Raw genomic sequence first — 23,590 nt, 5'->3', positions numbered from 1 at the left:
TGGAGTGAAGCATTGGAAGCTATAACTAGTGTCACAGGAATGGTTCAAAACATAGACAGTAAGATGAGTCAGTCTTTCTGTACTTAAGTCGGCATTGTGGCTTTTGTATTTAATTCCGATGCAATTTCTGTGTTTCATCGTCAATAAGAAGGTCAGAATGATACAGTCAACCTGAAGTAAAGCAAAGGAATCTATGACTAGTGTCACAGGAATGGTTCAAAACATAGTCAGTAAGAAGAGTCAGTCTTCATGTACTTAAGTCGGTATTGTGCCTTTTGTATTTAATTCCGATGCAATTTCTGTGTTTCATCGTTAATAAGATGGTCCAAGGGATACAGTAAACCCGAAGTGAAGCATCGGAATCTATGACTAGTGTCACAGGAATGGATCAAAACATAGACAGTAGGAAGAGACGGTCCTCTTGCACTAAAGTCGGCATTGTGCCTAATGTATTTAATTCCGATGCAACTTCTGTGCTTCATCGTCAATAAGAAGGTCCAAGGGATACAGTAAACCTGGAGTGAAGCATCGGAATCTATAACTAGTCTCACAGGAATGGTTCAAAACATAGTCAGTAAGAAGAGTCAGTCTTCTTGTACTTAAGTCGGTATTGTGCCTTTTCTATTTAATTCCGATGCAATTTCTGTGTTTCACCGTCAATAAGAAGGTCAGAGGGATACAGTAAACCTGAAGTGAAGCATCGGAATCTATAAGTAGTGTCACAGGAATGGTTCAAATCATAGAGACTTGGAAGATTCAGTCTTCTTGTACATAAGTCGGCATTGTGCCTTTTGTATTTCATTCCGATGCAATTTCTGTGTTTCATTGTTTATAAGAAGGTCCGAAGGATACAGTAAACCTCGAGTGAAGCATCGGAATAAAAAACTAGTGTCACAGGAATGGTTAAAAACATAGAGAATAGGAAGAGTCAGTCTTCTTGTACCTAAGTCGGCATTGTGCTTTTTCTATTTAATTCCGATGCGATTTCTGTGTCTCATCGTCAGTAAGAAGGTCCAAGTAATACAGTAAACCTGGAGTGAAGGATCGGAATCTATAACTAGTGTCACAGGACTGGTTCAAAGCATAGACAGTAAGAAGATTCAGTCTTCTTGTACTTAAGTCGGCATTGTGCCTTATGTATTTAATTCTGATGAATTTCTGTGTTTTATCGTCAATACGAAAGTCAGAGGGATACAGTAAACCTGAAGTGAAGCATCGAAATCAATAACTAGTATCACAGGAATTGTTCAAAACATAGACAGTAAGCAGAGTCAGTCTTCTTGTACTTAAGTCGGCATTGTGCGTTTTTTATTTACTTCGGATGCAATTTCTGTGTTTCATCGTCAATAAGAAGTTCCAAAGGATACAAAAAAACCTAGAGTGAAGAATCGGAATCTATAACTAGTGTAACAGGAATGGTTCAAAACATAGACAGTAAGAAGAGTCAATCTTTTTGTACTTAATTCGGCATTGTGCCTTTTGTATTTAGTTCCGATGCAATTTCTGTGTTTCATCGCCAATAAGAACGTCAGAGGGATACAGTAAATCTAAAGTGAAGCATCGGAATCTATAACTAGTGTCACAGGAATGGTTCAAAACAGAGACATTAAGAAGAGTCAGTTTTCTTGTACTTAAGTCGGCATTGTGCCTTTTGTATTTAATTTCGATGTAATTTCTGTGTTTTATCGTCAATAAGAAGGTCAGAGGGATACAGTAAACATGAAGTGAAGCATCGGAATCTATAACTAGTGTCACAGGAGTGGTTGAAAACATAGTCAGTAAGAAGAGTCAGTCTTCATGTAATTAAGTCGGCATTGTACCTTTTGTATTTAATTCCGATGCAATTTCTGTGTTACATCGTGAATATGAAGGTCTAAGGGATACAGTAAACCTGGAGTGAAGCATTGGAATCTATAACTAGTGTCACAGGAATGGTTCAAAACATAGACAGTAAGATGAGTCAGTCTTCTTGTACGTAAGTCGGCATTGTGCCTTTTGTATTTAATTCCTATGCAATTTCTGTGTTTCATCGTCAATAAGAAGGTCAGAATGATACAGTCAACCTGAAGTAAAGCATCGGAATCTATGACTAGTGTCACAGGAGTGGTTCAAAACATAGTCAGTAGGAAGAGTCAGTCTTCATGTACGTAAGTCGGTATTGTGCCTTTTGTATTTAATTCCGATGCAATTTCTGTGTTTCATCGTTAATAAGATGGTCCAAGGGATACAGTAAACCCGAAGTGAAGCATCGGAATCTATGACTAGTGTCACAGGAATGGATCAAAACATAGACAGTAGGAAGAGTCAGTCCTCTTGCACTAAAGTCGGCATTGTGCCTAATGTATTTAATTCCGATGCAACTTCTGTGCTTCATCGTCAATAAGAAGGTCGAAGGGATACAGTAAACCTGGAGGCAAGCATCGGAATCTATAACTAGTGTCACAGGAATGGTTCAAAACATAGTCAGTAAGAAGAGTCAGTCTTCTTGTACTTAAGTCGGTATTGTGCCTTTTCTATTTAATTCCGATGCAACTTCTGTGCTTCATCGTCAATAAGAAGGTCCAAGGGATACAGTAAACGTGGAGTGAAGCATCGGAATCTATAACTAGTGTCACAGGAATGGTTCAAAACATAGAGCGATGGAAGAGTCAGTCTTCTTGTAATTAAGTCGGCATTGAGCCTTTTGTATTTCATTCCAATGCAATTTCTGTGTTTCATCGTCCATAAGTAGGTCCGAGGGATACAGTAAACCTCAAGTGAAGCATCGGAATAAAAAACTAGTGTCACAGGAATGGTTCAAAACTTAAAGAGCAGGAAGAGTCAGTTTTCTTGTACTTAAGTCGGCATTGTGCTTTTTCTATTTAATTCCGATGCGATTTCTGTGTCTCATCGTCAATAGGAAGGTCCAAGGGATACAGTGAACCTGAAGTGAAGCCTCGGAATCTATAACTAGTGTCACAGGAATGGTTTAAAGCATAGTCAGTAAGAAGAGCCAGTCTTCTTGTACTTAAGTCGACATTGTGCCTTTTGTATTTAATTCCGATGCAATTTCTGTGTTTCATCGTCAATAAGAACGTCCAAGGGATTCAGTAGACCTGGAGTGAAGCATCTGAATCTGTAACTAGTGTCACAGGAGTGGTTCAAATCATAGTCAGTAAGAAGAGTCAGTCTTCTTGTACTTATGTCGGCATTGTGCCTTTTGTATTTAATTCCGATGCAATTTCTGTGTTTTATCGTCAATAAGAAGGTCCACGGGATACAGTAAACCTGGAGTGAAGCATCGGAATCTATAACTAGTGTCACAGGAATGGTTCAAATCATAGTCTGTAAGAAGAGTCAGTCTTCTTGTCCTTAAGTCGGCATTGTGCCTTTTGTATTTAATTCCGATGCAATTTCTGTGTTTCATCGTCAATAAGAAGGTCAGTGGGATACAGTAAACCTGAAGTGAAGCATCGGAATCTATAACTAGGGTCACAGGAATGGTTCAAATCATAGTCAGTAAGAAGAGTCAGTCTTCGTGTACTTATGTCGGCATTGTGCCTTTTGTATTTAATTCCGATGCAATTTCTGTATTTCATCGTCAATAAGAACGTCCAAGGGATTCAGTAAACCTGGAGTGAAGCATCGGAATCTGTAACTAGTGTCACAGGAGTGGTCCAAACATAGTCAGTAAGAAGAGTCAGTCTTCTTGTACTTAAGTCGGCATTGTGCCTTTTGTATTTAATTCCGATGCTATTTCTGTGTTTCATCGTCAATAAGAAGGTCCAAGCGATACAGAAACCCAAAGTGAAGCATCGAAATCTATAACTAGTATCACAGAAATGGTTCAAAACATAGACAGTAAGCAGAGTCAGTCTTCTTGTACTTAAGTATGCATTGTGCCTTTTGTATTTAATTCCCATGCAATTTCTGTGTTTCATCGTCAATAAGAATTTCAGAGGGATAGAGTAAACCTGAAGTGAAGCAACGGAATTTATAACTAGTGTCGCAGGAATTGTTCAAAACATAGACAGTAGGAAGAGTCAGGCTTCTTGTACTTAAGTCGGCATTGTGCATTTTCTATTCAATTCCGAAGCAATTTCTGTGTTTCATCGTCAATAAGAAGGTCCAAGGGATACAGTGAACCTGAAGTGAAACCTCGGAATCTATAACTAGTGTCACAGGAATGGTTCAAAGCATAGTCAGTAAGAAGAGCCAGTCCTCTTGTACTTAAGTCGGCATTGTGCCTTTTGTATGTAATTCCGGTGCAATTTCTGTGTTTCATCGTCAATAAGAACGTCCAAGGGATTCAGTAAACCTGGAGTGAAGCATCGGAATCTGTAACTAGTGTCACAGGAGTGGTTCAAAACATAGTCAGTAAGAAGAGTCAGTCTTCTTGTGCTTAAGTCGGCATTGTGCCTTTTGTATTTAATTCCGATGCAGTTTCTGTGTTTCATCGTCAATAAGAAGGTCAGTGGGATATAGTAAACCTGAAGTGAAGCATCGGAATCTATAACTAGTGTCACAGGAATGGTTCAAAACATAGTCACTAAGAAGAGTCAGTCTTCTTGTTCTAAAGTCGGCATTGTGCCTTTTGTATTTAATTCCGATGCAGTTTCAGTGATTCATCGTCAATATGAAGGTTCAAGGGATACAGCAAACCTGAAGTGAAGCATCGAAATCTATAACTAGTGTCACAGGAATGGTTCAAAACATAGACAGAAGCAGAGTCAGTCTTCTTGTACTTAAGTCGGCATTGTGCCATTTGTATTAAATTCCGTTGCAATTTCTGTGTATCATCGTCAATAAGAAGGGCTGAGGGATACAGTAAACCTGAAGTGAAGCATCGGAATCTATAACTAGTGTCACAGGATTGGTTCAAAACATAGACAGTAGGAAGAGAAAGTCTTCTTGTACTTAAGTCGGCATTGTTCCTTTCCTATTCAATTCCTATGCAATTTCTGTGTTTCATCGTCAGTAAGAAGGTCCATGGTATACAGTAAACCTGGAGTGAAGCATCGGAATCTGTAACTAGTGTCACAGGAATGGTTCAAATCATAGACAGTAAGATGAGTCAGTCTTCCTGTACTTAAGTCGACATTGTTCCTTTTTTATTTAATTCCGATGCAATTTCTGTGTTTCATCGTCAATAAGAAGGTCCAAGGGATACAGTAAACCTAGAGTGAAGCATCGGAATCTATAACTAGTGTCAAAGGAATGGTTCAAAACATAGACAGTAAGAAGAGTCAGTCTTCTTGTACTTAATTCGGCATTGTGCCATTTGTATTTAATTCCGACGCAATTTCTGTGTTTCATCGTCAATAAGAACGTCAAATGGATACAGTAAATCTGAAGTGAAGCATCGGAATCTATAGCTAGAGTCACAGGAATGGTTCAAAACATAGAGAGATGGAAGAGTGAGTCTTCCTGTACTTAAGTCGGCATTGTGCATTTTGTATTTAATTCCGATGCAATTTCTGTGTTTCATCGTCCATAAGAAGGTCCGAGGGATTCAGTAAACCCCAAGTGAAGCATCGAAATAAAAAACTAGTGTCACAGGAATGGTTCAAACATAGAGAGTAGGAAGAGTCAGTCCTCTTGAACTTAAGTCGGCATTGTGCTTTTTCAATTTAATTCCGATGCGATTTCTGTGTCTCATCGTCAATAGGAAGGTCCAAGGGATACAGTAAACCTGAAATGAAGCATCGGAATCTATAACTAGTGTCATATGAATAGTTCAAAACACAGTCAGTAAGAAGAGTCAGTCTTCTTGTACAAAAACGGCATTGTGATTTTTGTATTTAATTCCGATGCAATTTCTGATTTTCATCGTCAATAAGAAGGTCCAAGGGATACAGTAAACCTGGAGTTTAGCATCGGAATCTATAACTAGTGTCTCAGGGATGGTTCAAAACATAAACTGTAAGAAGAGTCAGTCTTCTTGTACTTATGTCGGCATTGTGCCTTTTGTATTTAATTCCGATGCATTTCTGTGTTTCATCGTCAATATGAAGGTCCAAGGGCTACAGAAAACCTGAAGTGAAACATCGAAATCTATAACTAGTATCACAGAAATGGTTCAAAACATAGACAGTAAGCAGAGTCAGTCTTCCTGTACTTAAGTATGCATTGAGCCTCTTGTATTTAATTCCGATGCAATTTCTGTGTTTCATCATCAATAAGAAGGTCAGATGGATACAGTAAATCTGAAGTGAAGCATCTGAATCTATAACTAGTATCAAAGGAATGGTTCAAAACATAGACATTAAGAAGTGACAGTCTTCTTGTACTTAATTCGGCATTGTGCCATTTGTATTTAATTCCGACGCAATTTCTGTGTTTCATCGTCAATTAGAACGTCAGAGGGATACAGTAAATCTGAAGTGAAGCATCAGAGTCTATAACTAGTGTCACAGGAATGGTTCAAAACATAGTCAGTAAGAAGTGTCTGTCGTCTTGTACTAAAGTCGGCATTGTGCCTTTTGTATTTAATTCCGATGCAATTTCTGTGTTTCATCGTCAATAAAAAGGGCCAAGGGATACAGTAAACCTGAAGTGAAGCACCGGAATTTATAACCAGTGTCACATGAATGGTTCAAAACATAGTCAGTAAGAGGAGTCAGTCTTCTTGTACTTAATCCGGCATTGTGCCTTTTCTATTTAATTCCGATGCAATGTCTGTGTTTCATAGCAATAAGAAGGTCAGAGGGATACAGTAAACTTGAACTGAAGCATCGTAATCGATAACTAGTGTCACAGGAATGGTTCAAAACATAGTCAGTAAGAAGAGTCAGTTTTCTCGTACTTAAGTCGGCATTGTGCCTTTTGTATTTAATTCCGATGCAATTTCCGTGTTTCATCGTCAATAAGAAGGTCAGTGGGATACAGTAAACCTGAAGTGAATCATCGGAAGCTATAACTAGTGTCACAGGAATGGTTCAAAGCATAGTCAGTAAGAAGAGTCAGTCTTCTTGTTCTTAAGTAGGCATTGCGCCTTTTGTATTTAATTCCGATGCAATTTCTGTGTTTCATCGTCAATAAGAAGGTCCCAGAGATACAGTAAACCTAGAGTGAAGCATCGGAATCCATAACTAGTGTCAAAGGAATAGTTCAAAACATAGACAGTAAGAGGAGTCAGTCATCTTGTCTTTAATTCGGCATTGTGCCATTTGTATTTAATTCCGATGCAATTTCTTTGTTTCACCGTCAATAAGAAGGTCAGTGGGATACAGTAAACCTGAAGTGAAGCATCGGAAGCTATAACTAGTGTCACAGGAATGGTTCAAAGCATAGTCAGTAAGAAGAGTCAGTCTTCTTGTACTAAATTCGGCATTGTGCCTTTTGTATTTAATTCCTATGCAATTTCTGGGTTTCATCGTCAATAAGAAGGTCCATGGGGTACAGTAAACCGGGAGTGAAGCATCGGAATCTGTAACTAGTGTCACAGGAATGGTTCAAATCATAGACAGTTAGATGAGTCAGTCTTCTTGTACTTAAGTCGACATTGTTCCTTTTTTATTTAATTCTGATGCAATTTCTGTGTTTCATCGTCTATAAGAAGGTCCAAGGGATACAGTAAACCTAGAGTGAAGCATCGGAATCTATAACTAGTGTCAAAGGAATGGTTCAAAACATAGACAGTAAGAAGAGTCAGTCTTCTTGTACTTAATTCGGCACTGTGCCATTTGTATTTAATTCCGACGCTATATCTGTGTTTCATCGTCAATAAGAACGTCAAATGGATACAGTAAATCTGAAGTGAAGCATCAGGGTCTATAACTAGTGTCACAGGAATGGTTCAAAACATAGTCAGTAAGAAGAGTCAGTCTTCTTGTACTAAAGTCGGCATTGTGCCTTTTGTATTTAATTGCTATGCAATTTCTGTGTTTCATCGTCAATAAGAAGGTCCAAGAGATATAGTAAACCTGGAGTGAAGCATCGGAATCTATAACTAGTGTCACAGGGATGGTTCAAAACATAGACAGTAAGAAGAGTCAGTCTTCTTGTACTTAAGTCGGCATTGTGCCTTTTGTATTTAATTCCGATGCAATTTCTGTGTCTCATCGTCAATAGGAAGGTCCAAGGGATGCAGTAAACCTGAAGTGAAGCATCGAAATCTATAACTAGTGTCACATGAATGGTTCAAAACATAGACAGTAAGAAGAGTCAGTCTTCTTGTACTTAATTCGGCATTGTGCCTTTTGTATTTAATTCCTATGCAATTTCTGTGTTTCATCGTCAATAAGAAGGTCCATGGGGTACAGTAAACCGGGAGTGAAGCATCGGAATCTGTAACTAGTGTCACAGGAATGGTTCAAATCATAGACAGTTAAATGAGTCAGTCTTCTTGTACTTAAGTCGACATTGTTCCTTTTTTATTTAATTCCGATGCAATTTCTGTGTTTCATCGTCAGTAAGAAGGTCCAAGGGATACAGTAAACCTAGAGTGAAGCATCGGAATCTATAACTAGTGTCAAAGGAATGGTTCAAAACATAGACAGTAAGAAGAGTCAGTCTTCTTGTACTTAATTCGGCACTGTGCCATTTGTATTCAATTCCGACGCAATTTCTGTGTTTCATCGTCAATAAGAACGTCAAATGGATATAGTAAATCTGAAGTGAAGCTCAGAGTCTATAACTAGTGTCACAGGAATGGTTCAAAACATAGTCAGTAAGAAGAGTCAGTCTTCTTGTACTTACGTCGGCATTGTGCCTTTTGTATTTAATTCCGATGCAATTTCTGTGTTTCACCGTCAATATGAAGGTCTAAGGGATACAGTAAACCTGGAGTGAAGCATCGGAATCTATAACTAGTGTCACAGGGATGGTTCAAAACATAGACAGTAAGAAGAGTCAGTCTTCTTGTACTTAAGTCGGCATTGTGCCTTTTGTATTTAATTCCGATGCAATTTCTGTGTCTCATCGTCAATATGAAGGTCTAAGGGATACAGTAAACCTGAAGTGAAGCATCGAAATCTATAACTAGTGTCACATGAATGGTTCAAAACATAGACAGTAAGAAGAGTCAGTCTTCTTGTACTTAACTCGGCATTGTGCCTCTTGTATTTAATTCCGATGCAATTTCTGTGTTTCATCGTCAATAAGCAGGTCAGAGGGATACAGTAAACCTCAAGTGAAGCATCGGAATCTATAACTATTGTAACAGGAATGGTTCAAACATAGTCAGTAAGAAGAGTCAGTCTTCTTGTACTTAAGTCGTCATTCTGCCTTTTGTATTTAATTCCGATGCAATTTCTGTGTTTCATCGTCAATACGAAGGTCCAAGGGATACAGTAAACCTGGAGTGAAGCATCGGAATCTATAACTAGTGTCACAGGGATGGTTCAAAACATAGACAGTAAGAAGAGTCAGTCTTCGTGTACTTAAGTCGGCATTGTGCCTTTTGTATTTAATTCCGATGCAATTTCTGTGCTTCATCGTCAATAAGAAGGTCCAAGGGATACAGAAAACCTGAAGTGAAGCATCGAAATCTATAACTAGTATCACAGAAATGGTTCAAATCATAGACAGCAAGCAGAGTCAGTCTTCCTGTACTTAAGTCGGCATTGTGCCATTTGTATTTTATTCCGAAGCAATTTCTGTGTTTCATCGTCAATAAGAAGGGCAGAGGGATACAGTAAACCTGAAGTGAAGCATCGGAATTTATACCTAGTGTCACAGGAATGGTTCAAAACATAGACGGTAGGAAGAGTCAGTCTTCTTGTACTTAAGTTGGCATTGTGCATTTTCTATTTAATTCCGATGCGATTTCTGTGTCTCATCGTCAATAGGAAGGTCCAAGGGATACAGTATACCTGAAATGAAGCATCGGAATCTATAACTAGTGTCATATGAATAGTTCAAAACACAGTCAGTAAGAAGAGTCAGTCTTCTTGTACATAATTCGGCACTGTGCCATTTGTATTTAATTCCGACGCAATTTCTGTGTTTCATCGTCAATAAGAACGTCAAATGGATACAGTAAATCGGAAGTGAAGCATCAGAGTCTATAACTAGTGTCACAGGAATGGTTCAAAACATAGTCAGTAAGAAGTGTCTGTCGTCTTGTACTAAAGTCGGCATTGTGCCTTTTGTATTTAATTCCGATGCAATTTCTGTGTTTCATCGTCAATAAGAAGGTCCAAGGGATACAGTAAACCTGAAGTGAAGCACCGGAATTTATAACTAGTGTCACATGAATGGTTCAAAACATAGTCAGTAAGAGGAGTCAGTCTTCTTGTACTTAATCCGGCATTGTGCCTTTTGTATTTAATTCCGATGCAATGTCTGTGTTTCATAGCAATAAGAAGGTCAGAGGGATACAGTAAACTTGAACTGAAGCATCGTAATCGATAACTAGTGTCACAGGAATGGTTCAAAACATAGTCAGTAAGAAGAGTCAGTTTTCTCGTACTTAAGTCGGCATTGTGCCTTTTGTATTTAATTCCGATGCAATTTCTGTGTTTCATCGTCAATAAGAAGGTCAGTGGGATACAGTAAACCTGAAGTGAATCATCGGAAGCTATGACTAGTGTCACAGGAATGGTTCAAAGCATAGTCAGTAAGAAGAGTCAGTCTTCTTGTTCTTAAGTAGGCATTGCGCCTTTTGTATTTAATTCCGATGCAATTTCTGTGTTTCATCGTCAATAAGAAGGTCCCAGAGATACAGTAAACCTAGAGTGAAGCATCGGAATCCAAAACTAGTGTCAAAGGAATAGTTCAAAACATAGACAGTAAGAGGAGTCAGTCATCTTGTCTTTAATTCGGCATTGTGCCATTTGTATTTAATTCCGATGCAATTTCTTTGTTTCATCGTCAATAAGAAGGTCAGTGGGATACAGTAAACCTGAAGTGAAGCATCGGAAGCTATAACTAGTGTCACAGGAATGGTTCAAAGCATAGTCAGTAAGAAGAGTCAGTCTTCTTGTACTAAATTCGGCATTGTGCCTTTTGTATTTAATTCCTATGCAATTTCTGTGTTTCATCGTCAATAAGAAGGTCCATGGGGTACAGTAAACCGGGAGTGAAGCATCGGAATCTGTAACTAGTGTCACAGGAATGGTTCAAATCATAGACAGTTAGATGAGTCAGTCTTCTTGTACTTAAGTCGACATTGTTCCTTTTTTATTTAATTCTGATGCAATTTCTGTGTTTCATCGTCAATAAGAAGGTCCAAGGGATACAGTAAACCTAGAGTGAAGCATCGGAATCTATAACTAGTGTCAAATTAATGGTTCAAAACATAGACAGTAAGAAGAGTCAGTCTTCTTGTACTTAATTCGGCACTGTGCCATTTGTATTTAATTCCGACGCAATATCTGTGTTTCATCGTCAATAAGAACGTCAAATGGATACAGTAAATCTGAAGTGAAGCATCAGGGTCTATAACTAGTGTCACAGGAATGGTTCAAAACATAGTCAGTAAGAAGAGTCAGTCTTCTTGTACTAAAGTCGGCATTGTGCCTTTTGTATTTAATTGCTATGCAATTTCTGTGTTTCATCGTCAATAAGAAGGTCCAAGAGATATAGTAAACCTGGAGTGAAGCATCGGAATCTATAACTAGTGTCACAGGGATGGTTCAAAACATAGACAGTAAGAAGAGTCAGTCTTCTTGTACTTAAGTCGGCATTGTGCCTTTTGTATTTAATTCCGATGCAATTTCTGTGTCTCATCGTCAATAGGAAGGTCCAAGGGATGCAGTAAACCTGAAGTGAAGCATCGAAATCTATAACTAGTGTCACATGAATGGTTCAAAACATAGACAGTAAGAAGAGTCAGTCTTCTTGTACTTAATTCGGCATTGTGCCTTTTGTATTTAATTCCTATGCAATTTCTGTGTTTCATCGTCAATAAGAAGGTCCATGGGGTACAGTAAACCGGGAGTGAAGCATCGGAATCTGTAACTAGTGTCACAGGAATGGTTCAATTCATAGACAGTTAAATGAGTCAGTCTTCTTGTACTTAAGTCGACATTGTTCCTTTTTTATTTAATTCCGATGCAATTTCTGTGTTTCATCGTCAGTAAGAAGGTCCAAGGGATACAGTAAACCTAGAGTGAAGCATCGGAATCTATAACTAGTGTCAAAGGAATGGTTCAAAACATAGACAGTAAGAAGAGTCAGTCTTCTTCTACTTAATTCGGCACTGTGCCATTTGTATTCAATTCCGACGCAATTTCTGTGTTTCATCGTCAATAAGAACGTCAAATGGATATAGTAAATCTGAAGTGAAGCATCAGAGTCTATAACTAGTGTCACAGGAATGGTTCAAAACATAGTCAGTAAGAAGAGTCAGTCTTCTTGTACTTACGTCGGCATTGTGCCTTTTGTATTTAATTCCGATGCAATTTCTGTGTCTCATCGTCAATAGGAAGGTCCAAGGGATGCAGTAAACCTGAAGTGAAGCATCGATATCTATAACTAGTGTCACATGAATGGTTCAAAACATAGACAGTAAGAAGAGTCAGTCTTCTTGTACTTAATTCGGCATTGTGCCTTTTGTATTTAATTCCTATGCAATTTCTGTGTTTCATCGTCAATAAGAAGGTCCATGGGGTACAGTAAACCGGGAGTGAAGCATCGGAATCTGTAACTAGTGTCACAGGAATGGTTCAATTCATAGACAGTTAAATGAGTCAGTCTTCTTGTACTTAAGTCGACATTGTTCCTTTTTTATTTAATTCCGATGCAATTTCTGTGTTTCATCGTCAGTAAGAAGGTCCAAGGGATACAGTAAACCTAGAGTGAAGCATCGGAATCTATAACTAGTGTCAAAGGAATGGTTCAAAACATAGACAGTAAGAAGAGTCAGTCTTCTTGTACTTAATTCGGCACTGTGCCATTTGTATTCAATTCCGACGCAATTTCTGTGTTTCATCGTCAATAAGAACGTCAAATGGATATAGTAAATCTGAAGTGAAGCATCAGAGTCTATAACTAGTGTCACAGGAATGGTTCAAAACATAGTCAGTAAGAAGAGTCAGTCTTCTTGTACTTACGTCGGCATTGTGCCTTTTGTATTTAATTCCGATGCAATTTCTGTGTTTCACCGTCAATATGAAGGTCTAAGGGATACAGTAAACCTGGAGTGAAGCATCGGAATCTATAACTAGTGTCACAGGGATGGTTCAAAACATAGACAGTAAGAAGAGTCAGTCTTTTTGTACTTAAGTCGGCATTGTGCCTTTTGTATTTAATTCCGATGCAATTTCTGTGTCTCATCGTCAATAGGAAGGTCCAAGGGATACAGTAAACCTGAAGTGAAGCATCGAAATCTATAACTAGTGTCACATGAATGGTTCAAAACATAGACAGTAAGAAGAGTCAGTCTTCTTGTACTTAACTCGGCATTGTGCCTCTTGTATTTAATTCCGATGCAATTTCTGTGTTTCATCGTCAATAAGCAGGTCAGAGGGATACAGTAAACCTCAAGTGAAGCATCGGAATCTATAACTATTGTCACAGGAATGGTTCAAACATAGTCAGTAAGAAGAGTCAGTCTTCTTGTACTTAAGTCGTCATTCTGCCTTTTGTATTTAATTCCGATGCAATTTCTGTGTTTCATCGTCAATACGAAGGTCCAAGGGATACAGTAAACCTGGAGTGAAGCATCGGAATCTATAACTAGTGTCACAGGGATGGTTCAAAACATAGACAGTAAGAAGAGTCAGTCTTCGTGTACTTAAGTCGGCATTGTGCCTTTTGTATTTAATTCCGATGCAATTTCTGTGCTTCATCGTCAATAAGAAGGTCCAAGGGATACAGAAAACCTGAAGTGAAGCATCGAAATCTATAACTAGTATCACAGAAATGGTTCAAATCATAGACAGCAAGCAGAGTCAGTCTTCCTGTACTTAAGTCGGCATTGTGCCATTTGTATTTTATTCCGAAGCAATTTCTGTGTTTCATCGTCAATAAGAAGGGCAGAGGGATACAGTAAACCTGAAGTGAAAAATCGGAATTTATACCTAGTGTCACAGGAATGGTTCAAAACATAGACGGTAGGAAGAGTCAGTCTTCTCGTACTTAAGTTGGCATTGTGCATTTTCTATTTAATTCCGATGCGATTTCTGTGTCTCATCGTCAATAGGAAGGTCCAAGGGATACAGTATACCTGAAATGAAGCATCGGAATCTATAACTAGTGTCATATGAATAGTTCAAAACACAGTCAGTAAGAAGAGTCAGTCTTCTTGTACATAATTCGGCACTGTGCCATTTGTATTTAATTCCGACGCAATTTCTGTGTTTCATCGTCAATAAGAACGTCAAATGGATACAGTAAATCTGAAGTGAAGCATCAGAGTCTATAACTAGTGTCACAGGAATGGTTCAAAACATAGTCAGTAAGAAGAGTCAGTCTTCTTGTACTAAAGTCGGCTTTGTGCCTTTTGTATTTAATTGCTATGCAATTTCTGTGTTTTATCGTCAATAAGAAGGTCCAAGAGATATAGTAAACCTGGAGTGAAGCATCGGAATCTATAACTAGTGTCACAGGGATGGTTCAAAACATAGACAGTAAGAAGAGTCAGTCTTCTTGTACTTAAGTCGGCATTGTGCCTTTTGTATTTAATTCCGATGCAATTTCTGTGTTTCATCGTCAATGAGAAGGTCCAAGGGATACAGTAAACCTAGAGTGAAGCATCGGAATCTATAACTAGTGTCAAAGGAATGGTTCAAAACATAGACAGTAAGAAGAGTCAGTCTTCTTGTACTTAATTCGGCACTGTGCCATTTGTATTTAATTCCGACGCAATTTCTGTGTTTCATCGTCAATAAGAACGTCAAGTGGATATAGTAAATCTGAAGTGAAGCATCAGAGCCTATAACTAGTGTCACAGGAATGGTTCAAAACATAGTCAGTAAGAAGAGTCAGTCTTCTTGTACTAAAGTCGGCATTGTGCCTTTTGTATTTAATTGCTATGCAATTTCTGTGTTTCATCGTCAATAAGAAGGTCCAAGAGATATAGTAAACCTGGAGTGAAGCATCGGAATCTATAACTAGTGTCACAGGGATGGTTCAAAACATAGACAGTAAGAAGAGTCAGTCTTCTTGTACTTAAGTCGGCATTGTGCCTTTTGTATTTAATTCCGATGCAATTTCTGTGTCTCATCGTCAATAGGAAGGTCCAAGGGATACAGTAAACCTGAAGTGAAGCATCGGAATGTATAACTAGTGTCACAGGGATGGTTCAATACATAGACAGTAAGAAGAGTCAGTCTTCGTGTACTTAAGTCGGCATTGTGCCTTTTGTATTTAATTCCGATGCAATTTCTGTGTTTCATCGTCAATAAGAAGGTCCAAGGGATACAGAAAACCTGAAGTGAAGCATCGAAATCTATAACTAGTATCACAGAAATGGTTCAAATCATAGACAGCAAGCAGAGTCAGTCTTCCTGTACTTAAGTCGGCATTGTGCCATTTGTATTTTATTCCGAAGCAATTTCTGTGTTTCATCGTCAATAAGAAGGGCAGAGGGATACAGTAAACCTGAAGTGAAGCATCGGAATCTATACCTAGTGTCACAGGAATGGTTCAAAACATAGACGGTAGGAAGAGTCAGTCTTCTTGTACTTAAGTCGGCATTGTGCATTTTCTATTTAATTCCGATGCAATTTCTGTGTTTCATCGTCAATAAGAAGGTCCAAGGTAAACAGTGAACCTGAAGTGAAGCCTCGGAATCTATAACTAGTGTCACAGGAATAGTTCAAAACATAGTCAGTAGGAAGAGCCAGTCCTCTTGTACTTAAATCGGCATTGTGCATTTGTATTTAATTCCGATGCAATTTCTGTGTTTCATCGTCAATAAGAAGGTCCAAAGGGATACAGTAAACCTGTAGTGAAGCATCGGAATCTGTAACTAGTGTCACAGGAGTGGTTCAAAACATAGACAGTAAGAGGAGTCAGTCTTCTTGCACTTAAGTCCTCATTGTGCCTTTATTTAATTCCGATGCAATTTCTCTGTTTTATCGTCAATAAGAAGGTGAGAGGGATACAGTAAATCTGAAGTGAAGCATCGGAATCTATAACTAGTGTCATAGGAATGGTTCAAAACATAGACAGTAAGAAGAGTCAGTCTTCTTGTACTTAGTCGGCAATGTGTCTTTGGTATTAAATTCCGATGTAATTTCTGTGTTTTACCGTCAATACGAAGGTCAGACCGACACAGTAAACCTGAAGTGAAGCATCGGAATCTATAACTAGTGTCACAGGAATGGTTCAAAACATAGTAAGAAGATTCAGTCTTCTTGTACTTAAGTCCCCATTGTGCCTTTTGTATTTAATTCCGATGCAATTTCTGTGTTTCATCGTTAATATGAAGGTCCAAGGGATACAGTAAACCTGGAGTGAAGCATCGGAATCTATAACTAGTGTCACAGGGAGGGTTCAAAACATAGACTGTAAGGAGAGTCAGTCTTCTTGTACTTAAGTCGGCATTGTGCCTTTTGTATTTAATTCCGATGCAATTTCTGTGTTTCATCGTCCATAAGACGGTCCGAGGGATGCAGTAAACATCAAGTGAAGCGTCGGAAAAAAAACTAGTGTCACAGGAATGGTTCAAAACATAGAGAGTAGGAAGAGTCAGTCTTCTTGTACTTAAGTCGGCATTGTGCTTTTCTATTTAATACCGATGCGATTTATGTGTCTCATCGGCAATAGGAAGGTCCAAGGGATACAGTAAACCTGAAATGAGGCATCGGAATCTATAACTAGTGTCGTATGAATAGTTCAAAACATAGACAGTAAGAAGAGTCAGTCCTCTTGTACTTAATTCGGCATTGTGCCTTTTCTATTTAATTCCGAAGCAATTTCTGTGTTTCATCGTCAATAAGAAGGTCCAAGGGATACAGTGAACCTGAAGTGAAGCCTCGGAATCTATAATAGTGTCACAGGAATGGTTTAAAGCATAGTCAGTAAGAAGAGCCAGTCTTCTTGTACTTAAGTCGACATTGTGCCTTTTGTATTTAACTCCGATGCAATATCTGTGTTTCATCGTCAATAAGAACGTCCAAGGGATTCAGTAGACCTGGAGTGAAGCATCTGAATCAGTAACTAGTATCACAGGAGTGGTTCAAATCATAGTCAGTAAGAAGAGTCAGTCTTCTTGTACTTATGTTGGCATTGTGCCTTTTGTATTTAATTCCGATGCAATTTCTGTGATTCATCGTCAATAAGAAGGTCCACGGGATACAGTAAACCTGGAGTGAAGCATCGGAATCTATAACTCGTGCCACATGAATGGTTCAAAACATAGACAGTAAGAAGAGTCAGTCTTCTTGTACTTAATCCGGCATTGTGCCTTTCCTATTTAATTCCGATGAAATTTCTGTGTTTCATCGTCAATAAGAAGGTCAGAGGGATAGAGTAAAGTTGAACTGAAGCATCGGAATCTATAACTAGTGTCACAGGAATGGTTCAAAACATAGTCGGTAAGATGAGTCAGTCTTCTTGCCCTTAAGTCGGCATTGTGCCTTTTGTATTTAATTCCGATGCAATTTCTGTGTTTCAATGTCAATAAGAAGGTCAGTGGGATACAGTAAACCTGAAGTGAAGCATCGGAATCTATAACTAGTGTCACAGGAATGGTTCAAAGCATAGTCAGTAAGAAGAGTCAGTCCTCTTGTTCTTAAGTCGGCATTGTGCCTTTTGTATTTAATTCCGATGCAATTTCTGTGTTTCATCGTCAATAAGAACGTCCAAGGGATTCAGTAAATCTGGAGTGAAGCATCGGAATCTGTAACTAGTGTCACAGGAGTGGTTCAAAACATAGTCAGTAAGAAGAGTCAGTCTTCTTGTACTTAAGTCGGCATTGTGCCTTTTGTATTTTATTCCGATGCAATTTCTATGTTTCATCGTCAATAAGAAGGTCCAAGGGATACAGAAACCCTGAAGTGAAGCATCGAAATCTATAATTAGTATCACAGAAATGGTTCAAAACATAGACAGTATGCAGAGTCAGTCTTCTTGTACTTAAGTATGCATTGTGCCTTTTGTATTTCATTCCGATGCAATTTCTGTGTTTCATCGTCAATAAGAATTTCAGAGGGATAGAGTAAACCTGAAGTGAAGCAACGGAATTTATAACTAGTGTCGCAGGAATTGTTCAGAACATAGACAGTAGGAAGAGTCAGGCTTCTTGTACTTAAGTCGGCATTGTGCATTTTCTATTTAATTCCGAAGCAATTTCTGTGTTTCATGGTCAATAAGAAGGTCCAAGGGATACAGTGAACCTGAAGTGAAGCCTCGGAATTTGTAACTAGTGTAACAGGAATGGTTCAAAGCATAGTCAGTAAGAAGAGCCAGTCTTCTTGTACTTAAGTCGGCATTGTGCCTTTTGGATGTAATTCCGGTGCAATTTCTGTGGTTCATCGTCAATAAGGACGTCCATGGGATTCAGTAAACCTGGAGTGAAGCATCGGAATCTGTAACTAGTGTCACAGGAGTGGTTCAAAACATAGTCAGTAAGAAGAGTCAGTCTTCTTGTGCTTAAGTCGGCATCTGCCGCCAAGCCCAGGCACCATGCCGCTAACGAAGCGATTGCCTTTAGTGACATCTTTTGCAATAACGACTGCGCGAATCGACGGTATCTCGTAAGGACAGAAAGAGCAGCAGCTGCCGCCGAGCCCAGGCGCCGTGCCTAACACGCAGATGGTCCCCGGTTCGATTGCGGGCATAAAGCCGTTTTCGTCGCACTCAGCAAGACACTTGCTACGATCTCTACTGTGACCATTTAAATCAAACGTTCCATCAGCAGGGTGCACATGGCTCAAATGAAACGGTTTCAGAACTGGTTGTCGGATTTTAGCGCTGACTTGGAGGCCTGGAAATGCGCGAAACAGCCGCCGCCATGCGATTTGTTGCCACACCGTTGTACAAAACGCAAGGGCTCGTCCGGGATTTGAACCCGGGACCTCCTGCACCCGAAGCAGGAATCATACCCCTAGACCAACGAGCCTATTCGTTCCGAAAACGCACTGCATGTGAATGACGCCACCTTTGATTTAATTCCGATGCAGTTTCTGTGTTTCATCGTCAATAAGAAGGTCAGTGGGATATAGTAAACCTGAAGTGAAGCATCGGAATCTATAACTAGTGTCACAGGAATGGTCCAAAACATAGACTGAAGAAGAGTCAGTCTTCTTGTACTTAAGTCGGCATTGTGCCATTTGTATTAAATTCCGTTGCAATTTCTGTGTATCATCGTCAATAAGAAGGTCAGAGGGATACAGTAAACCTGAAGTGAAGCATCGGAATCTATAACTAGTGTCACAGGATTGGTTCAAAACATAGACAGTAGGAAGAAAAAGTCTTCTTGTACATAAGACGGCATTGTGCCTTTCCTATTTAATTCCGATGCAATTTCTGTGTTTCATCGTCAATAAGAACGTCCAAGGGATTCAGTAGACCTGGAGTGAAGCATCTGAATCTGTAACTAGTGTCACAGGAGTGGTTCAAATCATAGTCAGTAAGAAGAGTCAGTCTTCTTGTACTTATGTCGGCATTGTGCCTTTTGTATTTAATTTCGATGCAATTTCTGTGATTCATCGTCAATAAGAAGGTCCACGGGATACAGTAAACCTGAAGTGAAGCCTCGGAATCTATAACTAGTGTCACAGGAATAGTTCAAAACATAGTCAGTAGGAAGAGCCAGTCCTCTTGTACTTAAATCGGCATTGTGCATTTGTATTTAATTCCGATGCAATTTCTGTGTTTCATCGTCAATAAGAAGGTCCAAAGGGATACAGTAAACCTGTAGTGAAGCATCGGAATCTGTAACTAGTGTCACAGGAGTGGTTCAAAACATAGACAGTAAGAGGAGTCAGTCTTCTTGCACTTAAGTCCTCATTGTGCCTTTATTTAATTCCGATGCAATTTCTCTGTTTTATCGTCAATAAGAAGGTCAGAGGGATACAGTAAATCTGAAGTGAAGCATCGGAATCTATAACTAGTGTCATAGGAATGGTTCAAAACATAGACAGTAAGAAGAGTCAGTCTTCTTGTACTTAGTCGGCATTGTGCCTTTGGTATTAAATTCCGATGTAATTTCTGTGTTTTACCGTCAATACGAAGGTCAGACCGACACAGTAAACCTGAAGTGAAGCATCGGAATCTATAACTAGTGTCACAGGAATGGTTCAAAACATAGTAAGAAGATTCAGTCTTCTTGTACTTAAGTCCCCATTGTGCCTTTTGTATTTAATTCCGATGCAATTTCTGTGTTTCATCGTTACTATGAAGGTCCAAGGGATACAGTAAACCTGGAGTGAAGCATCGGAATCTATAACTAGTGTCACAGGGAGGGTTCAAAACATAGACTGTAAGGAGAGTCAGTCTTCTTGTACTTAAGTCGGCATTGTGCCTTTTGTATTTAATTCCGATGCAATTTCTGTGTTTCATCGTCCATAAGAAGGTCCGAGGGATGCAGTAAACATCAAGTGAAGCATCGGAAAAAAAACTAGTGTCACAGGAATGGTTCAAAACATAGAGAGTAGGAAGAGTCAGTCTTCTTGTACTTAAGTCGGCACTGTGCTTTTCTATTTAATACCGATGCGATTTCTGTGTCTCATCGGCAATAGGAAGGTCCAAGGGATACAGTAAACCTGAAATGAGGCATCGGTATCTATAACTAGTGTCATATGAATAGTTCAAAACATAGACAGTAAGAAGAGTCAGTCCTCTTGTACTTAATTCGGCATTGTGCCTTTTCTATTTAATTCCGAAGCAATTTCTGTGTTTCATCGTCAATAAGAAGGTCCAAGGGATACAGTGAACCTGACGTGAAGCCTCGGAATCTATAATAGTGTCACAGGAATGGTTTAAAGCATAGTCAGTAAGAAGAGCCAGTCTTCTTGTACTTAAGTCGACATTGTGCCTTTTGTATTTAACTCCGATGCAATAGCTGTGTTTCATCGTCAATAAGAACGTCCAAGGGATTCAGTAGACCTGGAGTGAAGCATCTGAATCTGTAACTAGTGTCACAGGAGTGGTTCAAATCATAGTCAGTAAGAAGAGTCAGTCTTCTTGTACTTATGTCGGCATTGTGCCTTTTGTATTTAATTCCGATGCAATTTCTGTGATTCATCGTCAATAAGAAGGTCCACGGGATACAGTAAACCTGGAGTGAAGCATCGGAATCTATAACTCGTGCCACATGAATGGTTCAAAACATAGACAGTAAGAAGAGTCAGTCTTCTTGTACTTAATCCGGCATTGTGCCTTTTCTATTTAATTCCGATGAAATTTCTGTGTTTCATCGTCAATTAGAAGGTCAGAGGGATAGAGTAAAGTTGAACTGAAGCATCGGAATCTATAACTAGTGTCACAGGAATGGTTCAAAACATAGTCGGTAAGATGAGTCAGTCTTCTTGCCCTTAAGTCGTCATTGTGCCTTTTGTATTTAATTCCAATGCAATTTCTGTGTTTCAATGTCAATAAGAAGGTCAGTGGGATACAGTAAACCTGAAGTGAAGCATCGGAATCTATAACTAGTGTCACAGGAATGGTTCAAAGCATAGTCAGTAAGAAGAGTCAGTCCTCTTGTTCTTAAGTCGGCATTGTGCCTTTTGTATTTAATTCCGATGCAATTTCTGTGTTTCATCGTCAATAAGAACGTCCAAGGGATTCAGTAAACCTGGAGTGAAGCATCGGAATCTGTAACTAGTGTCACAGGAGTGGTTCAAAACATAGTCAGTAAGAAGAGTCAGTCTTCTTGTACTTAAGTCGGCATTGTGCCTTTTGTATTTTATTCCGATGCAATTTCTATGTTTCATCGTCAATAAGAAGGTCCAACGGATACAGAAACCCTGAAGTGAAGCATCGAAATCTATAATTAGTATCACAGAAATGGTTCAAAACATAGACAGTAAGCAGAGTCAGTCTTCTTGTACTTAAGTATGCATTGTGCCTTTTGTACTTCATTCCGATGCAATTTCTGTGTTTCATCGTCAATAAGAATTTCAGAGGGATAGAGTAAACCTGAAGTGAAGCAACGGAATTTATAACTAGTGTCGCAGGAATTGTTCAAAACATAGACAGTAGGAAGAGTCAGGCTTCTTGTACTTAAGTCGGCATTGTGCATTTTCTATTTAATTCCGAAGCAATTTCTGTGTTTCATCGTCAATAAGAAGGTCCAAGGGATCCAGTGAACCTGAAGTGAAGCCTCGGAATCTGTAACTAGTGTAACAGGAATGGTTCAAAGCATAGTCAGTAAGAAGAGCCAGTCTTCTTGTACTTAAGTCGGCATTGTGCCTTTTGGATGTAATTCCGGTGCAATTTCTGTGTTTCATCGTCAATAAGGACGTCCATGGGATTCAGTAAACCTGGAGTGAAGCATCGGAATCTGTAACTAGTGTCACAGGAGTGGTTCAAAACATAGTCAGTAAGAAGAGTCAGTCTTCTTGTGCTTAAGTCGGCATCTGCCGCCGAGCCCAGGCACCATGCCGCTAACGAAGCGATTGCCTTTAGTGACATCTTTTGCAATAACGACTGCGCGAATCGACGGTATCTCGTAAGGACAGAAAGAGCAGCAGCTGCCGCCGAGCCCAGGCGCCGTGCCTAACACGCAGATGGTCCCCGGTTCGATTGCGGGCATAAAGCCGTTTTCGTCGCACTCAGCAAGACACTTGCTACGATCTCTACTGTGACCATTTAAATCAAACGTTCCATCAGCAGGGTGCACATGGCTCAAATGAAACGGTTTTAGAACTGGTTGTCGGATTTTAGCGCTGACTTGGAGGCCTGGAAATGCGCGAAACAGCCGCCGCCATGCGATTTGTTGCCACACCGTTGTACAAAACGCAAGGGCTCGTCCGGGATTTGAACCCGGGACCTCCTGCACCCGAAGCAGGAATCATACCCCTAGACCAACGAGCCTATTCGTTCCGAAAACGCACTGCATGTGAATGACGCCACCTTTGATTTAATTCCGATGCAGTTTCTGTGTTTCATCGTCAATAAGAAGGTCAGTGGGATATAGTAAACCTGAAGTGAAGCATCGGAATCTATAACTAGTGTCACAGGAATGGTTCAAAACATAGTCAGTAAGAAGAGTCAGTCTTCTTGTTCTTAAGTCGGCATTGTGCCTTTTGTATTTAATTCCGATGCAGTTTCAGTGATTCATCGTCAATATGAAGGTTCAAGGGATACAGTCAACCTGAAGTGAAGCATCGAAATCTATAACTAGTGTCACAGGAATGGTTCAAAACATAGACTGAAGAAGAGTCAGTCTTCTTGTACTTAAGTCGGCATTGTGCCATTTGTATTAAATTCCGTTGCAATTTCTGTGTATCATCGTCAATAAGAAGGTCAGAGGGATACAGTAAACCTGAAGTGAAGCATCGGAATCTATAACTAGTGTCACAGGATTGGTTCAAAACATAGACAGTAGGAAGAAAAAGTCTTCTTGTACTTAAGACGGCATTGTGCCTTTCCTATTTAATTCCGATGCATTTTCTGTGTTTCATCGTCAATAAGAACGTCCAAGGGATTCAGTAGACCTGGAGTGAAGCATCTGAATCTGTAACTAGTGTCACAGGAGTGGTTCAAATCATAGTCAGTAAGAAGAGTCAGTCTTCTTGTACTTATGTCGGCATTGTGCCTTTTGTATTTAATT

The 23,590-nt window shown here is 39.4% G+C and overlaps 2 non-coding genes across 2 annotated transcripts; both read right to left on the bottom strand.

The window, feature by feature from the left end:
* Window positions 1-18,862: 18,862 nt before the first annotated feature.
* Trnap-cgg lies at window positions 18,863-18,934 on the bottom strand. Its single transcript has one exon. It is a non-coding gene; the product is annotated as a tRNA-Pro (tRNA).
* A 3,845-nt stretch (window positions 18,935-22,779) lies between these two features.
* Window positions 22,780-22,851, bottom strand: Trnap-cgg. Its single transcript has one exon. It is a non-coding gene; the product is annotated as a tRNA-Pro (tRNA).
* Window positions 22,852-23,590: the final 739 nt, after the last annotated feature.

Source organism: Schistocerca americana, chromosome 1, assembly GCF_021461395.2.
Source record: "Schistocerca americana isolate TAMUIC-IGC-003095 chromosome 1, iqSchAmer2.1, whole genome shotgun sequence".
Lineage (NCBI taxonomy): Eukaryota > Metazoa > Arthropoda > Insecta > Orthoptera > Acrididae > Schistocerca > Schistocerca americana.
Note: the sequence above shows the minus strand (reverse complement) of the source record. Positions and strands in the feature narration are given on the sequence as shown.